This window comes from Muscardinus avellanarius (assembly GCF_963383645.1).
Source record: "Muscardinus avellanarius genome assembly, chromosome: 9".
NCBI lineage: Eukaryota > Metazoa > Chordata > Mammalia > Rodentia > Gliridae > Muscardinus > Muscardinus avellanarius.
Genome location: NC_137795.1, coordinates 59,528,966 through 59,546,148, shown reverse-complemented (window position 1 = coordinate 59,546,148; position 17,183 = coordinate 59,528,966). Strand labels below are relative to the sequence as shown.

Here is a 17,183-nt window from a genome sequence, read left to right as displayed (position 1 = left end):
GTCCAGTTGAGCAGCGATTCTTATTCTTTTATAAGACTAATGATTCAAGGATTTGGTGTTTTATCCTTCACTGTTGGTATTTTTCAGTTCAGGGGATTGAACCCAGAGCCTCACAATGTTAGGCAAATATTTTACCATTAAGCTACTTTCCGAGCCCTTTTGATTTTTTTGTTTTGTTTTGTTCTGTTTTGAGATAGGATCTTACCAAGTTGCCCAGGCTGGACATGAACTTGGGATACTCCTACCTCAGCCTTCTAAACAGCTGGATCACAGGCATGTGTCACCACTCCTGGTTCAAGGCCTTGGATTTACAATGTAGATTATAAATCATTTCCCCAGAGAGTTTATATAGGCAACTCTGAGACCCTAATGTCTGCATTTTAGGAAATACTCCATGTTCTTTTCACTACCCAAATACATTAGAGAAGTGGTTCTCAATCTTGTCCTTTTAAAGACTCAATACCAGGCCATGCTCCAAAAGAATCACAGGTATCACCTGACCCTTTCTTCTGTCAGCCTCTGGGAATCAAAGCTCACGATATAAGTGCAGAAAAATGTTAATGCTCTGACTACTTGATGCCATGAGTAATGAAGCTCCTTGTCTCTGACCCTGAAGCATCCTGTCTTTCACCAGCATAGATGAAATAAGAGCAGACCCACATTCGTTAACTTACAAGGAGAATGAAACCTCAACCTTCACAGTAGTTGAAACTTGGAATTTCATCTCCCTCTGAAAATAAAAGCTCTATTAACAGTAAGACTCTATTCCCACATCTCCATTTTCCTGCAGGACAAAAATCAGCTGCAGACAAAGATGGCACATACAGCCTGATTGCAGCTAGCTTTTCTCACCCATACTGCTGGCTCACACTTTTGGGTGTTGGTGCCTGCCACCTTATACAAGGTACACTTGCTCAAGCAACATCCCAGTTATCTTCACTCCAACATTCACAAATAAATGGTCATTCAAAATGTTCTGCTGCTCAGCGTGGTGGTGCACGCTTGTAATCCCAGCATTTGGGAGGCTGAGACAGGAGGATCGCACAGGTTCTTGGCCAGCCTCAGCTACTAAGTGAGGCTCTCAGCAACTTAGTGAGACCCTGTTTCCAAATAAAGTATAAACTAGGTCTGGGAGTATAGCCCAGAGGTAGAAAAGCCCCTAGGTTCTACCTCCAGTTCCATGAAACAAACAAACAAAAAAATGTGCTCTTTTAACTTGTTGTTTGAGTACTGGGGATTGAACTCAGGGCCTTGTACACACTAAGTGCTACCACTCTGTGCTACCACTAAGGTACACTTCTAACCTGTGCTATTCTAGTATTCATTAATTAGCAATCTTATAGTAATTGTCATTCAAACAGAAAACACTTTTATAAACTAATAAGATATAAGTCTGGCTGAACAAAAATTAAAAATTCATTTTAAAGATACATGGTAGCCAGGCGTGGTGGCGCACGCTCGTCATCCCACCATTCGGGAGGCTGAGACCAGAGGATCGCGGTTTGCGGACAGCCTCAGCTATTTAGTGAGGCCCTCTGCAACTTAGTGAGACCCGGTTTCAAAATAAAGAATAAAAAATAGGGCAGGGGGAGGTCAAATGCCGCTGGGTGCCATCCCCAGACCCACACACACACAAAAAAAGATACATGGTACATATTGGAGAGAAAAAGGTGTATAAGAATATTATGGTGGCAAAAACTGTTACAAAAATGAAAAAGTCAAAACTGAAAAAACTAAGAATACAAATAAAAGTGATAAGGAGTTAATGTTATCAGGAGATGTTGAATATCACAAAATACAAGGACTATAACTTTCTTATGAACTGAATTAAAAATAAAAAAAGCCACCAGGGACATAGCAAGCTTAATATCTATTTTTACTATTGTGAGGAGTCTTTCTTTATACTGATTTCTCTTGGGTAATGTCAGCTGTGGAAAACAAAGTCTGAAAGCTATGATACGGTGTTTCCCAGGAGTGACAGCTCACAAGTGCACCAAGTAGACAGTTGTCACAGTCTCTTGAGATGTAGTGCATTTCCAATGGCTGCAGACTTGCTCCCTGTCCTTGTATAAATTATTTTTACATTACTTATAATAAAATCAAAATGAACATCTTCTGTATTCATTTCCTGAGGTTGCCATAACAAATTACTAAAACCTCGATGGACTCAGAACAACAGAGATTTATTCTCCCTCATTTCTGGAGGCCAGAGGTCTGAAATCAAGGCGTCAGTGGAGCTTCCTCTCAAGGCTCCAGGGAAAAATCTTCCCTTGCCTCCTCCTCACCTCCGGTGATTGCCAGCAACCCAAGTTGGAGTGCCTTGTTTATAAATATATCCCTCTAGACTAAGCCTTCATCTTCATGAGCCCGCACCCCCCCCCAAGATGTCTGTCTCTGTGTCTCTGTGTTTAAACTTGCCTATTCTGTGGATGCCACTCATTAGATCAGGACCTACTTTAACCTAATATAACCTCATCTTAACTTTAATGCATATGAAAAGATTTTGTTTCCAAATAAGGTCACATTCACAGGTACCAGAGGAGCTAAATTTTGTGGGAACACCACTCAGCCTGGTACAATTTCTCTTTTTAAACACTGCTAAGCAAATCTTTCTATTCACAACTCAGGGATTTTTGCTTCTAAGAATCTAGGCTGAGAGCTATAAACTGGAGATGTGTTTGAGAGCATCATTCATCTCATATAGCTAACCCTCATGGTTAAGCATATAGTTGACCATATGGCTAACTACAGCCAGCCATTCTAGTTTCCTATAACTTCTTTTAAAAAATCATCATCATAGTCAGGAATAGTGGTGCATGTCTATAATCCTATTAGTTGGAGGACTGAGACAGGAGGATCTCAGGTCCAAGGCTAGCTTCAATAACTTAGCAAGACACTGTTAAATAAAATATAAAATAGGGCTGAGGTATAGCTCAGAGGTAGAATTTCTATCTGAATTCAATAACCAGTACCATATAAAAAATAAAAAGCTTCATCATCTTTACACCAATAATATGGCAAACCAGATCTTCCATTCTATTATTGAGTAGAGCTTCCCAAATTGCTTTTTTTTAAAAGCACAAATATTTTTCAGCTGTCAGGTAATGATTACACACCCAGTAATATAACATATGTCTTATCAGGCTACTGAAAAATTTTAGGTTCCTGCAAAGTGCTCCTTGGCAACAAATTACTGAGAAAGAGAGAGAGAGAAAGAGAGAGGGGGGGGGGGAAGTAATTATTTGGTTCTTTGTGATGTAGTTCTAAATTGGGAGCAAAGAAAATCAATGCAGACCACAGACAGTGACTATATAATTATAATCTCATGAAATTATATCTTTCCAGGAAACTACTGCATCACTGTACCTTTATACAAATAAAATTTAAATGTGTTTCTCTATATAAATTTTTTGTATAACGGATGTATATTAGCTAAAACTTTATTCTGTAGTTGGTGTTTGAATATTAATAGAAAAAATATAATTCACCAAAATATAGTTGCACACGAACACAAGTACCCATGTGCTTATACACGCGCGCGCGTACACACACACACACACACACACACACACACACACAGCATTTCTAAAATAAAATATAAAATTTTTGTGCATTTAAAAAAAAAGTTGTTTTCTTACTTAAAAAAAAAAAGAGTAGGCATGGTGGCGTACACCTATAATCCCAATACTTGAGCGGGTGAGACAGGAGGATCAAAGGTTTGAGACCAGCCTCAGCAACTTAGCAAGGCCCTCAACAACTTAGGGAGATCCAGTTTCAACATAAAAAATAAAAAGGGCTAGGGGTGTGGCTTGAAGGTAAAATGCCCCATGTGTTGAATTGCCAGTATCAAAGAAATAAAAATTTAAAAATCTTAAAAGCAGTTTTTTCCTCCACTCTTTCTATAAACTAGTCTCTTTTCATTTTATTTCTTTCCTATCATCCTTCCATCTACTTCTTTTTTGAAGGAAGGGTAAGGGGACATTTTCGGCAACCATTAGAAGGCTTGTTGCAGCCTCTCTCTTCTGTGCTGTACCTTGAGCGTCCCACTCTGCTCAGGAGAGTGCATTCAGTAGTCAAGAATGATGTGGGATTAGCCTAGGACTTACTGAAAGGTACAAACAAAAGATTAACTTCCTAAAAACGGAGTTCACAAACAATGTCCTATAGAAAAGACAAATAGGTGTTGCAGGTTGTGTCTGATGCGATGTTTTGCTAAGCGTGAAAAAATGAAGTGCTTATTTTTTTTTCCAATAAGTGTTTGGCAAAAGTTGATCATTCACCATTTCTGTTACTTACTTTTCTATAAAACAAAGGAGGGAATTAAGCCAGAGTTCCTTCTGGTTCCATAATTTGCAAGCTGCTTTTTAAAAAAAAAATCAAAGGCTACCAACCCTTCTTTCCTCTAAGTAGCAGGCTAACTTCCAAGGAATCAATATCTTGTAGACTGTTCTTACCACAAAGGAATAAAGTTCAAAAGCAACAACAAAAGATGTGCATATGTTTGAGGAAACTTCGAATGCTAAATATAAAATTTTTAAACAATTAAAAATATTTCTAAAAATATAAACAATTTATGAGTCTCATAAAAGTGACTGTAGAAATTATGAAATATATATACCTAGACAATAAAAAAATCTAAGTGGTAGAACTTCTACGATGGTGATAAAAAAAGATCTTAAAGGCAAATTTTACACTTTTAAATACTTATAGAAAAGAAGAATAATTTTAAATAAAGAAGATTAGAAATATATTAGCCAGGCAGGGTGGTGCATGCTCATAATCCCTGTACTTGGAAGGCTGAGCCAGGAGGATTACAGGTTTATGGCCAGCCTCAGCTACTTAGGCCCTCAACAAGTTAGTGAGACCCTGTTTCAAAATAAAGAATAAAAAATAGGGCTGGGGGTGTAGCTTGGAGGTAGAATCCACCTGTGTTCAATCTCTAGTACCACAAAGAAGAAGGAAGAAGAGAAAGAAGAGGAGGAGGAGGAGAAGGAGGAGGGGGAGGAGGGGGAGGAGGGGGAGGAGGAGGAGGTGGCAGTGGCAACAGCGGAGGAGGAGGAGAATTAAGCATTGAACTCAGTAAGTTGTCCAAAGAAGAAATAATTAAGCAACGAACTCAGTAAGTTGTCCAAAGAGCAACAGAGAATTTTTGTGTGTGTATGTGTGTGGTACTGGGGATTGAGCCCAGGGGTATTCTATCTCCAAGTTACAACCCCCAGCCCCATTTTTATTTTAAAACAGGTTCTCACTGGGTTGGTGAGAGTCTCACTACTAACTGAAGCTGGCCTCAAACCTCCAATCCTCCCAATACTGGAATTACAGGCCTGTGCCACCACACTTGGCTTAAAATTTATAATTAAAAAATTTATCATTTAAAAGTGGCTCTAAAATACCTCAGGAAGGAAACACAGGTAAACATGAGCCTCTGTACAAAAGATGGACTTGGCATCAGATAAGTACAAGGTTCACTATTTGGTTTTTCTTTTTTCTATTTATAATCACTGTGAACATTTATAGTCAGAGAAATAATATGTTCTCTTAGACCTGTCCAAACTGGACATTCACCTATACATTGACACACTGTTGGGTGAACAGGAGAAACCACTCAAATTCCTAACACCTGGACTGATTCATTCACTTTGTTTTTTCATTCAATAGATATTTACTGTATTTTTAGTTATACTCAACATACTAAATGCTGAGAATACATACAGTCCAAGCTCCCCCAGGCCCTTCTATTGGAGTAACCTCTCATGATTTCTAGTCTAGGGGCATCTTCTACTATTGTTCTATGCAGTAGAGATGCAGGAGTGCTGTTGGTGGTCCTTAACACACTACCCATGGCATGAGAAGGTTGAGAAACTAGCAATAAAAATGAGCAGAAGTTGCTGGGTGCAGTGGTACACACTTGCAATCTCAGTACTTGGGAGGCTGAGAGGAGGTTCACAGGTTCAAGGCCAGAATCAGAAACTTGAGGGGATCCTCAGCAACTTAGTGAGATCCTGTTTCAAAATAAAAATATAGCCCGACATGGTGGCGCACGCTTGTAATCCCCACACTTGGGAGGTGGAGACAGGAGGATCGCGCAGGTTCGAAGCCAGCCTCTCTGGCTTAAGAGACCCTGTTTCCAAATAAAAATATAAAAAACAGTTGTCTGGTAGTGTAGCCTGGAGGAAGAAGGGCTTCCAGGAAACCCAGTACCACCAGAGGAAAAAAAATCCACATGTCTGTTCTTTTCAGTTTCCTACAGGGATAATCAAGTCCACCTCCACCTACCCCTACCTCCTTTTTTACTACTTAGGTGCAAAGAAAAGACTTTTTTTTTTTTTTTGGTGGTACTGGGGTTCCTGGAAGCCCTTCTACGTCTGGGCTACACTCCCAGACTTTTTAATTTGGAAACAGTATCTCTTAAGTCAGTGCGGCTGGCTTGAACCTGCTGGCTTGAACCTGCGCGATCCTCCTGTCTTCGCCTCCCAAGTGCAACCAGCGAAAAGACTTGTATAATTAAAAAAAAAAAAAAAAAAAAAAACACAGAGCTCTGAACAGCGCCCCCTCCCCTAAAAAGCTATAAGTATTCAATAGCCAGGGTTCCTGTTCTCTGGTTTTTATTATCTATTCTTATTTTTATAGTAGCCACTTGGCTTATCATCAGTGGAAAGCAAGAATTTTTACCAATGAATAAGAAAATAACTGTAGTTTTGGATAATTCCAATGCAATAATTTGAATTTTTTGTTTCAACCCAGTTAAAACTTAAGAGAAATACTCTACAACTTTCTGTTCAATTGTAATTACTGTAAGAGTTCACTCTGATTCTAAAAAGAAATTGCAACAGTAGGTTTGCAAAGTCATTATATAATGAAAAAGTTGGCTTTATAATTAGAATGACAATAGAAAAGATATTCTATTATAAAATAGTTAATTAGTTCTATACATAGAAGCAGCATTAGTTAGTGCTACTTTGATTTTTTATTTATGGCTGGAAATGTCTTTTAAATCCATGGATATTATTTTGAATATTAACAGATGGAATGACTTTTTGATATTTAGTTGGGGAGGGGAAATCTTATACCAGTAAGAAAATAAAGAGGCTCTTCTACTCAAATGGGTTGCAAACAGAGCTCAGGAACAGAACTCATGCTGACAGCAGCTGTCACTTTGCATTTTTCTTACTCCAGGCACTAGGCTGCCTGACCTGTATCAACTGGTAATGGGCCAATATATTCTCTTCAGGCTACAGAGTTAAGACCACTTGCAATCTTTACAATGCCATTAAGGCAGCTGCTGCATTATACATGATGATGGACCTAGAGCAACCTTGCTTGGATCCCAAGGGAAAGCAAAACTTACTTAATCCCCAAAGAATATTTTTTTTCCTATAATGTGAAAAGAAAAGAGTTAAATCATGAAATCTGAGTCCTCCCTGAAACCACACTGATTACAAGATGGCAAGGCGAACATATGTCTGCATGAACCTGCCAGGGGGAAATGCAGACACCATCTCGCTCATCCTGGAGAGCCTAACTATGCAGGTACCTAGTGGGGGACAGGAAGGCAAGGAGACACACCTGGAATAGCTAGTGCTACCTGTGAGAAAGAAGCATATGTTTTCTCACTGTGTTGATTGGATTTCTATAGCTCTGGCTTCTGTTCCCAGGTGGGAGAAGTGTGTGCTGAGAAGGGAAGGGAGGAGGATGGGCATTTTAAAGTACCCTGGCAAGGATACAATCAAATATCTTCTAGTTTGGCAGGATGATGATACATTTTGGCTTAGTTATTCTTGCCCATAAAACTAAACATGTTCTCCAGATGCAGATAAATTTATACATAGGAATAAGATAGGCACAAGAACTGAGTCATGTGTTTGCCATGTGGAAGACAGCAACATATTTCAAACAGTAAGAGTTTAGAAGCCAGGGCGCTCCCCTGTAATGAATAATACACGATCCAACTTCCATGTGGAACAAAGAACTAAAAATAAACCCAACAGCAAACAGTGGAGAAAGCAGGGCATCCTTAGAAGGCATTTGGTCTTCTTTGGAATAAAGGAAATCGTACATTGCAATAATCCAGACTCACTTGAACCAAACAATTCATCTTTAATTTATGGCTTTTTAAAACAGCTATGAAAGGAGATATAATGGTGAATGGTAAACTGTGTACATATTGTGGTTAAAATACTGGCATTCTGATGCCTCCATAATTGTGCTTGTTTCCATAGGGAGGTAGATGATAGTGGATAATAGCACAAATTCTAGCACAAACTTCCTGGCTTCAAATCCTTGGGCAGGCTAGTTCAACTTTCTGTCCTAATCTGTGAAATAAGGATAACGATGGTATACTGGGGAACTGAGCAATTTAACATATGTGAAACATTTGGACTAGTGCCTGGCGTGTAGTAAATACCATATGGGCATTTGTTATTATTCCAACTATTTCCAGTACCTTTGTTATTCCTCAGTCCAGTTATTTATTAGTATTGATCCCATCAGGATATCATATCACTCTAGGAGATGCAGATTATGTAAAACAGAAAATATTGAGAGGTAAAATAAGCAGTATAGGGGTATAATAATTATCACTTTGTAAAAATCCAAAACTTTGGGAATGATGTACTAGTACAGTAAGTAGTGATATTTTTCATCACCATTAAGATGAATGTTTAATTAACTGCAGAGAATATGCTACCAGTAGCCTTATGAAAGCAAAATTATTTGAATGTATAAGAAAAAAGAGGTTAAATCTTCCAAGCCACTAGTATTAAACCACAGATAGCACTTATTTGCCCCTAAGATAAGACTCAGTTGTGGTGCCTGAGTTAATAGGTAGCAAAATAAAGCACAAACTTTGTTACAGCATAGCACTGTATGGTAATTTTTGAATCACTGAAGCTAGCTCCTTAGGATTCTCATACACTACCAGAAATATAGTCTTTCTAGCTATGCTTTTATTCAGGATTTAAAATAATTCTATGAAAATCTCATGGTTCTTGTATCAGTAACAGAGAGAACTGAGTCCTCCTTATGTTACAATTCACTATTTTAAAATGAAATTATTTTAACACGGGCAGCAGCCCAAATACACAGGACTCAAAGGAGAAGGTTTCCTGTGCTGGTCCTATTTGCAATTAAAGAATCATCTCTAAATAAGATCCTGGAATTGATTCCTACTACCATCTCTGGAATTCAATTCAATACTTTCTTATTAAATTACCATAATATTAGGCTGGGCGTGGTGGCGCACGCTTTTAATCCCCGCGCTTGGGAGGCAGAGACAGGAGGATAGCGCGGGTTCGAAGCCAGCCGCGTGCGCTGGCTTAGGAGACCCTGTTTCCAATAAAAATGTAAAAATAGGTCTGGGAGTGTAGCCCGGAGGTAGAAGGGCTTCCAGGAACCCCAGTACCACCAAAAATAAAAATAAAAATAATAAATTACCATAATATTAACCGTAATATATATGCTTCTAGGAGTGTGTGTGTGTGTGTGTGTGTGTGTGTGTGTATGTTTAAGAAAGTCTAGATCCTCATTCATGTAGGATCGTCATACTATAAGGCTTCATAAAAATCATTTATGTCAGTAGTTAGGGGCTAATGAAGTGAGGAAAATATAAGTCAGTTTAAAGCTAGTCTAGCTGCCACTAATAACTAACTGTTCATAAGTGAGAAAGACTGACAAATATATATATTTTCAAATAATTCTAGTTTTATTAATTGGGCAATTGGCATTATTAAATCATAGTTGCGCTGTTTCAGAGAATGAAATTTAGAAGAAATTTTCCAAGTCATCTAATTTTGTAATTTGTTTCTTAGCAGTTGATATGGTTTTCTCAATGTAAAGACATACCATGTGCAAAGCTATGCCATCTGCAGTTTCCTTTCCTGGGGAGGTTCCTGGAGGCACAGGCCTATAACACCTGCCTCTGAAGCTTCCCTTCAGCCCTCACCAAAGCCTCTGATCTCACAGCTCAGGCTCAGTGGGGAGTCCTTAACCTAACCCTCCCAGAAAGTGAAGCAAGAAAAACATAAATAAGCATTCTAACATAAGGCTAGCTGCCCCTGACAGACATCCTATCACTTCATTCCTCATTTGAGATCATTTAATCAACTCTATACACATTCTGTTAAAAAATCTATGCTCCCTGAGAAAATAGAAAGCAAAAACCACCTCAGTTTGTGGTATGTGAATTTTATCTCAACAAAGCTGTTTGAAGCTGGGTATTGTGGTGCATGCCTGTGATCCTAGTTCTTGGGAGGCAGATATATGAAGATTGCAGGTTCAAGGACAGCCTCAGTAACCTAGTGAGACTCTGTTTAAAAAAAAAAAAAATTAAAAGGGGGAGGGGCTCTTAGCTCAGAGGTAGAAAGCCCATGAGTTCAATTCTTGGTACCACAAAGGAAAAAGAAAAGAAAAACTGTTTGAAAGGAAAAGCCAACATACCATGGCAATAAAAGACTGCAAGAACTAACTAAAGGTCTTCAGTTGACACTGCCTATCATCCAACCTTAAAACACACATCACTGAGCTTCTTTACTTGGATAGAGGCCTCCCCAGCTTCAGAGAACCAATGAAAATGCCTGGAACTTGGATTTGAAATTTGATGATAAAATTAGGTGCCTACATGACAATTTCTATAAATAGATCTCTTAAAAAAATACTTTCTAAAATCATCTTCCCGGGCCATGTGACTCAATTACTGTCTAGGTGACTAAGTATTATCCAAGATCCTACCCAAGAGTCTCTAAAAAACCTACTGTAGGGAGAATTCAAGACAGAGAGCATGTTTCTCAAATGTAAGGTATAAGAAAGGCATCTCAGAAGAAAAATGCAGTTGCTGAGTTGTTTTTTTAAAAAAAGGAGGAGGGAATAAAAGTAGATAGAAAAAGCTACTATATAGATTACTTGGCAAAAGTGGCTGTTGCTTGCATTTAATCTCAAAGACAGCCTTCAAATAAAAAAGATAGCCTAAAAAGCTACTTGAAACAAAGACAGGTCTCTACTTCAGAAGATTTATCACTGATGGGATGGTATGGGTGGCCCTGTAATACCAACACAGCAAATTTACTGCACATCAAAGCATCTTTTTTCCCTTTCTTCTTAATCGCTTACTCTTATAGGAAGAATCAAGATTCTGTATGATAATGCAGTTTTGAGAATCAATAAGGGAACTCAATATCCAGGATAAGCAAAAGCAGATTAACCCCATGTTCATCTTTTCTTTTCTGCCACAATAAATATATGAGATGCTTTGACAGTTTAATAGCTATTTTTATACTCCCCGTGGCCAAAAAAGAAACAACCCAAGCATTTCTGTACAATTCATGTATATTTATATTCATGTATATTAATGGAATTTGAGAAAAAGTTATCCCATAAAAAGACATGTTAAGCAAAGATCTTGTTATTATATTTTTAAAGTGGGAAAAGCAGAATACAGTCACTAAACAATAACTTACATCTTACAAAAACTAAATTCTATTACTAAGGACAAATTGAAAGCATTATTTACTTTAAAGAGAGTGTCTACAATATTATTCAAACTGTTGAGTATGTGTGGGTTTTTTTTTAACACAAAAAACATCTTTAGAAATTTACTAGAAAATATTATTTATTTAACACATTATCCATTTTTAAATTATTTGGGTCTTAGGAATTAAATTCCTTTCACAGAAGCTTAGAAAAGGAGACAAGAGAAATCTTGAAAACAATTAGAGATCACAAGCAATTTTCTGTCGGTGCTATTTAGATTCCCAGGAATTACAAATTAGAGAAATCCTGACAGTCCCCATATTTAAAATTTTCTAAGTTATTTCTTACAGTTGTCCTCTATAGTACTTTTACCTGTCATTGACAGATTCATTGTGGAAAACAAAAGATTAAGGAAGAATAAAAGAAGATATCCCCCTTTTATTTTTGTTGGTACTGGGGGTGGAACCTAGGGGCTTTCTACCTCCAGGCTATACTCTCAGACCTATTTTATATTTAATTTGGAAACAGGATCTCACTAAGCTGCTGAGAGCCTAAGTAGCTGAGGCTGGCTTCGAACCTGTGTGATCCTCCTGTCTCAGCCTCTCAAGCACGGGATTACAAGTGTACGCCACCATGCCCAGCTATACCCCCTTTTTTAAGAAGGTAGAAATGAGCTTGAAATCTAACCTAGGGACGTAGCAGAAAAGGATTGAGACTGCTAGAAGCTGAGGTGCTTGTAGGGAAATGGAATTGTGATAAATTAGAAGTCTTCCATGGAGCTCCAACCTCAGAGACAGAAGAATGATGTGAATAGCAGGGGGGGAAACAACAACAAAAAAAAGATTCTGCAGAAAAACCTAGGCTTTGTCTTTGCTTCTAAGACAACTTCCCTGTTATTCTGCTTATAAAAATGACACTGGCCATTTCAGTTTTCCTTAAAAATATTTTAATGTAAATGATACCACATTTTATCAGAGCAAAAGGCTCCCTAGAGTAACCTCTGGCTCCCTTAAGTGGATACTTTCTCCTCTGGCACCTGCTCCCAACTCACAGCACTCTCTCCGATCCCTCTGTCAAACTGCAGCCGTGACCCACACGCCAGCCTCTTATCCATCTTTCTACTCCCACTATAAGCATAATTAAGACTTTGAAACAATGATTCTTGATCATACTCAAGTCAAATGATGGTTAGTAACCAGTTAATTGTCAGCCAAAAGTCAACATTTTGTGACAGGTGTCTCTCTACAAGATTTAGAACCTTAATCCAAAGACAGGTTGGAAAGCTCATTTTTAATATTTTTTAAATAATTTAAGCTAGGTGTAGCACGCCAGACCCCTGGAGAAACCGGGCCCAGTAAGACGCTGGGTTCTGGGCGGGGGTCGCGTGCGGTGCACGCCAGCCCGGCCTGGGCCCCGGGCCGAACTGCACGTAGCACGCCAGACCCCTGGAGAAACCGGGCCCAGTAAGACGCTGGGTACTGGGCGGGGGTCACGCGCAGCGCACACCAGCGGGGGCCCGGGTCGCGGGACTCTGGGCCCCGGGCCGAACTGCGAGTAGCACACCAGGCCCCTGGAGAAACTGGGCCCAGAACAGAAAAAGAAAAAGAAAAATATCGGAGAGGAGGTAAGAAAGCCCTTATGGATGCCAGGACACTGGAGATGCAGATAAAACTTATCTAAATGCACTGGAACTTATGGAAAAATTCGCCATGAAAGAGGACTGCTATTTCTCTATATTGTTAAGAATCTCAGACATCACCTGTAAGGAAAGAGTTTAGCGGAGACCAAGGAGAAATGTGGTGTTGAAAGAGTTCTCCGCGATGGTGGTGGAGACTTGTATTCAGGAGAAGCAGAAACCAGATCCTACCAACTTTATTTTTTTGAAGAAATTACACCAAAAGTCGAATGCTACCATCACTCATGCTTAGGAACACTGGACAACATTCAGAGTGGAAAAAGAGCCTGGGAAGGATTTGAAACGGTGGAGGCAGTGGCAATGCCAGTGGCCAATACTCAGGGGAGGCAGAGATCTGATACATTACACCTGGAACCTTTGAAATAATAACCACAGAGACAGTGATCGGAACCTGCTGAGGGGTTAGCCGGGCGCCGGGGCCAGTGGCCGACATCGGAGCTTGCTGTGAGGCAAGGCCACTACTGAGGCCTCCGTGGCCGGGATTGGAACCTGCCGAGGGGTTAGACCAATGCTGGGGCCAGCGAGGCCGGCATTGGGGCCTGCCATGAGGCAAGGCTTGTGCTGGGGCCTCAGAGGTTGGGTCCGGAGCCTGCTGAGAGGTTAGGCCAGTGCTGGGGCCAGCGAGGCCGGCATCGAAGCCGGCCGTGAGGCAAGGCTGGTACTGGGGCCTCCGAGGCCAGGATAATAGCCTGCCCAGGGGTTAGGCCGGTGCTGGGGCCAGCGTGGCTGGCTTCGGAGCCTGCCGTGAGGCAAGGCTGGTGTTGGGGCCAGTGAGGCCGGCATAGGAGCCTGCCTTAAGGCAAGGCCGGTACTGGGGCCTCCGAGGCCAGGATAAGAGCCTGCCGAGCGGTTAGGCCGGTGCTGGGGCCAGCGTGGCTGGCATCGGAGCCTGCCGTGAGGCAAGGCCGGTGCTGGGGCCTCCGAGGCTGGGATTGGAGCCTGCTTTGTGGCAAGGCCGGTACTGGGGCCTCCGAGGCCGGGATAAGAGCCTGCCGAGGGGTTAGGCCGGTGCTGGGGCCAGTGAGGCCGGCATCAGAGCCTGCCGTGAGGCAAGGCCGGTACTGGGGCCTCCGAGGCCAGGATAAGAGCCTGCTGAAGGGTTAGGCCGGTGCTGGGGCCGGCGAGGCTGGCATTGGAGCCTTCCGTGAGGCGAGGCCAGCATCGGAGCCTGCCGTGAGACATGGCCAGTGCTGGGGCCTCCTAGGCCGGGAACAGAACCTGCCAAGGGGTTAGGCCGGTGCTGGGGGCAACGAGGCCGGCATTGGAGCCTGCCGTGAGGCTAGGCTGGTGCTGGGGCCTCCGAGGCTGGGATTGGAATCCTGCCAAGGGGTTAGGCCGGTGCAGGGGCCAATGGCCAGCATCGGAGCCTGGCATGAGGCAAGTTCACTCCTGCGGCCTCCAAGGCCGGGACCAAAGCCAGCTTAGGGGTTAGACTGGTACAGGGGCCAGCGAGACCAGAACTGGGGCCTCCCATGAGGCAGGGCCGCTGCTTGAGCCAGCGAGGTCTGGATCAGTCCAATGAGTAGCCAGGCCACTACTGGGACCATCAAGAGTGGGATCGGTACTTGCAACGTAGCATGCACAGAGAAATATCGCAGAAAATATAAATCAGACACTTCTCTTAATCAGCAATAACTAGGAGGAAAAGGGCAACAGGAAGAGGTTGAGCTATAGAAAGGGCCCTATAGTGAAGCAACTAATGTGACCAATCAGAGGGTATGTAATACTGGAGGACGGAGCCTCTTTAAAATGCAGGAGGTACATAAACAAATGTATCAAAGTAAATCACCAAAGAAGCGTGGGATGGAGGGAGGGGGAGGGAATGGGAGGGAGACTGGAGGAGGGCTAATTGGATGATGTGTGCTTGTATATCCTCTCAAGTCTTGTACTCCAGTGTGATTGATATATGACTACAATGCACCAATTTAAAAAATAAATTAATAAAAAAAATCAAAGGCAATTATGCTAACCTACCTTCTCATTATTCATAGTCATCTAATATCACTTTAAAGTTGTTTTAAATTTGTGTTTATTATTTTCAAAATTCCTTGATGTTGAAATAAATGTTCATTTAAATGAAAAAGAAAAAAAATAATTTAAGCTAATAAAAGAAGATATTCAGCGGCCATTACTTTTTATATTATAAGAGATCAAATACTATTAGAACTAATGCACTGATGACTGGTCATGATCTCTCACTGGTGACATATTAAATCATGTCTCTACAATGATGTCTACTTTTACTTTTTGACCCCATAAAAATCTGTTCCTTACCCCATCGATACATGGTCCTGACACATAGAAGGGATTTACCACTCTTCTCCCAGTCGTCTAAAATCCATCCTAGAACTATTTTCCTAAGATGTTCATTCAAATGAAATAAAAATTCATCCTTAGAGCTATTTTCCTAAGATGTTCATTCAAATGAAATAGGCTTTCTATGGGAATAGGTCCTTATCATTTTCATCCAACACAATTGACATTACCAAAAAAAAAAAAAAACCCTACCCAAATGCATAACCAAATTTGAGAAATACACCCAAAACATCATTAAGAAGACTACCATTTCAATTTAAGAATTAAAGACCACAAAAAAGTAGTTATCTGGACCTCCAAAAATAGATATGTATACAAAAAGGTGATATAAACCAGCCAGTGGATTAGTCTTAAGTCTGGAATAGTTTTCTGGAGGGACTGATATCATTATGATATCTAGCTCACTTGTAAAAATAAACAGATTTTGTGTTTTACATCTTCATCAGTTAGAGATATCGAGATGGTATAGAATGAGCATTCCTCATCTGAAAAGCCACAACTCTAAATGCTCCAAAATCCAAAGATTCTTGATCATCAACACAAAGCTCCAAAAGCATCACAGTGTGGAGAATTGGGGAGTTTGGGATTTAAGGATGTTTAACCAGTAAAATCTCTGCAAATATTTCAAGGCCTAAAAACATGCAAAATTTGAAACAAACTTCTGGTCACAGACATTTCAGATAAGGGATATTCAACTTGTATGCAGAGATGAATTCACTGGTGAAATGCCCTAGCATTTGGAATTTGCTTTACAATACTCCATAAACAAGACTGCCATACTGTTGATACTGGAGGATGGACGGATGGACTTGGGGGAAGATTATATATATATATATATATATATATATATATATATATATATATATATATAGTGTGTGTGTGTGTGTGTGTGTGTGTTCTTTTTCTTTTTTAACTTTTGTATATGTTTAAAAATTTCCATAATAAATAGTTTTCTTGCACTGGGAGTGGAGCTCAGTCCTAGAGCAGGTTTGCCTCATATGTGTGAGGTCTTGGGTTCGATTCTTAGCACAATACTAACAAAAAGGTCTTATTCATATAGTTATATATAGTTAACTATATATAGTATTATAATTATATAGATATATAACTATATGTATGGTTATATATAACTATGTAACTAATATGTAACTTGATAGATACATAGTTAAGTACATATGTATAATTTCAATAACATATCATTGAAAATACAGTTTTCTTCAACTTCTAATTTAAATAGGAAAATGTGATTTATTGTAATTTATTTTGGTGAATGATAACAGAAATGAATTTGAGTAAAAATCTTTATAACAGCAATATATGTAAATAGAAAAATGGTGAGGAAAGGTTTTATGAGAAAACAACTTAGAAAAATGTTCACAGTATGTTACAATGTTTACTAAACAATAAGCAAGATTGTGGCTATATTTGTGGCTATATATGATGGTATGTAAAAATATATAAATATGTGAAACAAATAACACTAAAAATATAACAAGATAAAACAAATTTTATCTCTCAGTGATGAATTTAAAGGTAATTTTTCCTTTTCCATTATGCTTTTCTGTGCTTGCAAATTTTTTAGGATGCAGATATATCAAATTTGTAATCAGTAAAAATATGAACCAATGACATATTAACTCAGGTGAGGCAGAACAGAATGTCTGAAAAATATTTAAAAGAAATGTACACTTGATCAAACTCTCTACAC

At 39.8% G+C, this 17,183-nt stretch overlaps 1 protein-coding gene across 15 annotated transcripts in view; it reads right to left on the bottom strand.

Annotated features, from left to right (window-relative positions):
- ADAM22 (ADAM metallopeptidase domain 22) overlaps nt 1-17,183 on the bottom strand; it is a gene marked incomplete at both ends in the record, with an annotated part of 237,120 nt that overhangs the window by 96,154 nt on the left and 123,783 nt on the right. The gene's annotated exons all lie outside the window — the stretch shown is intronic.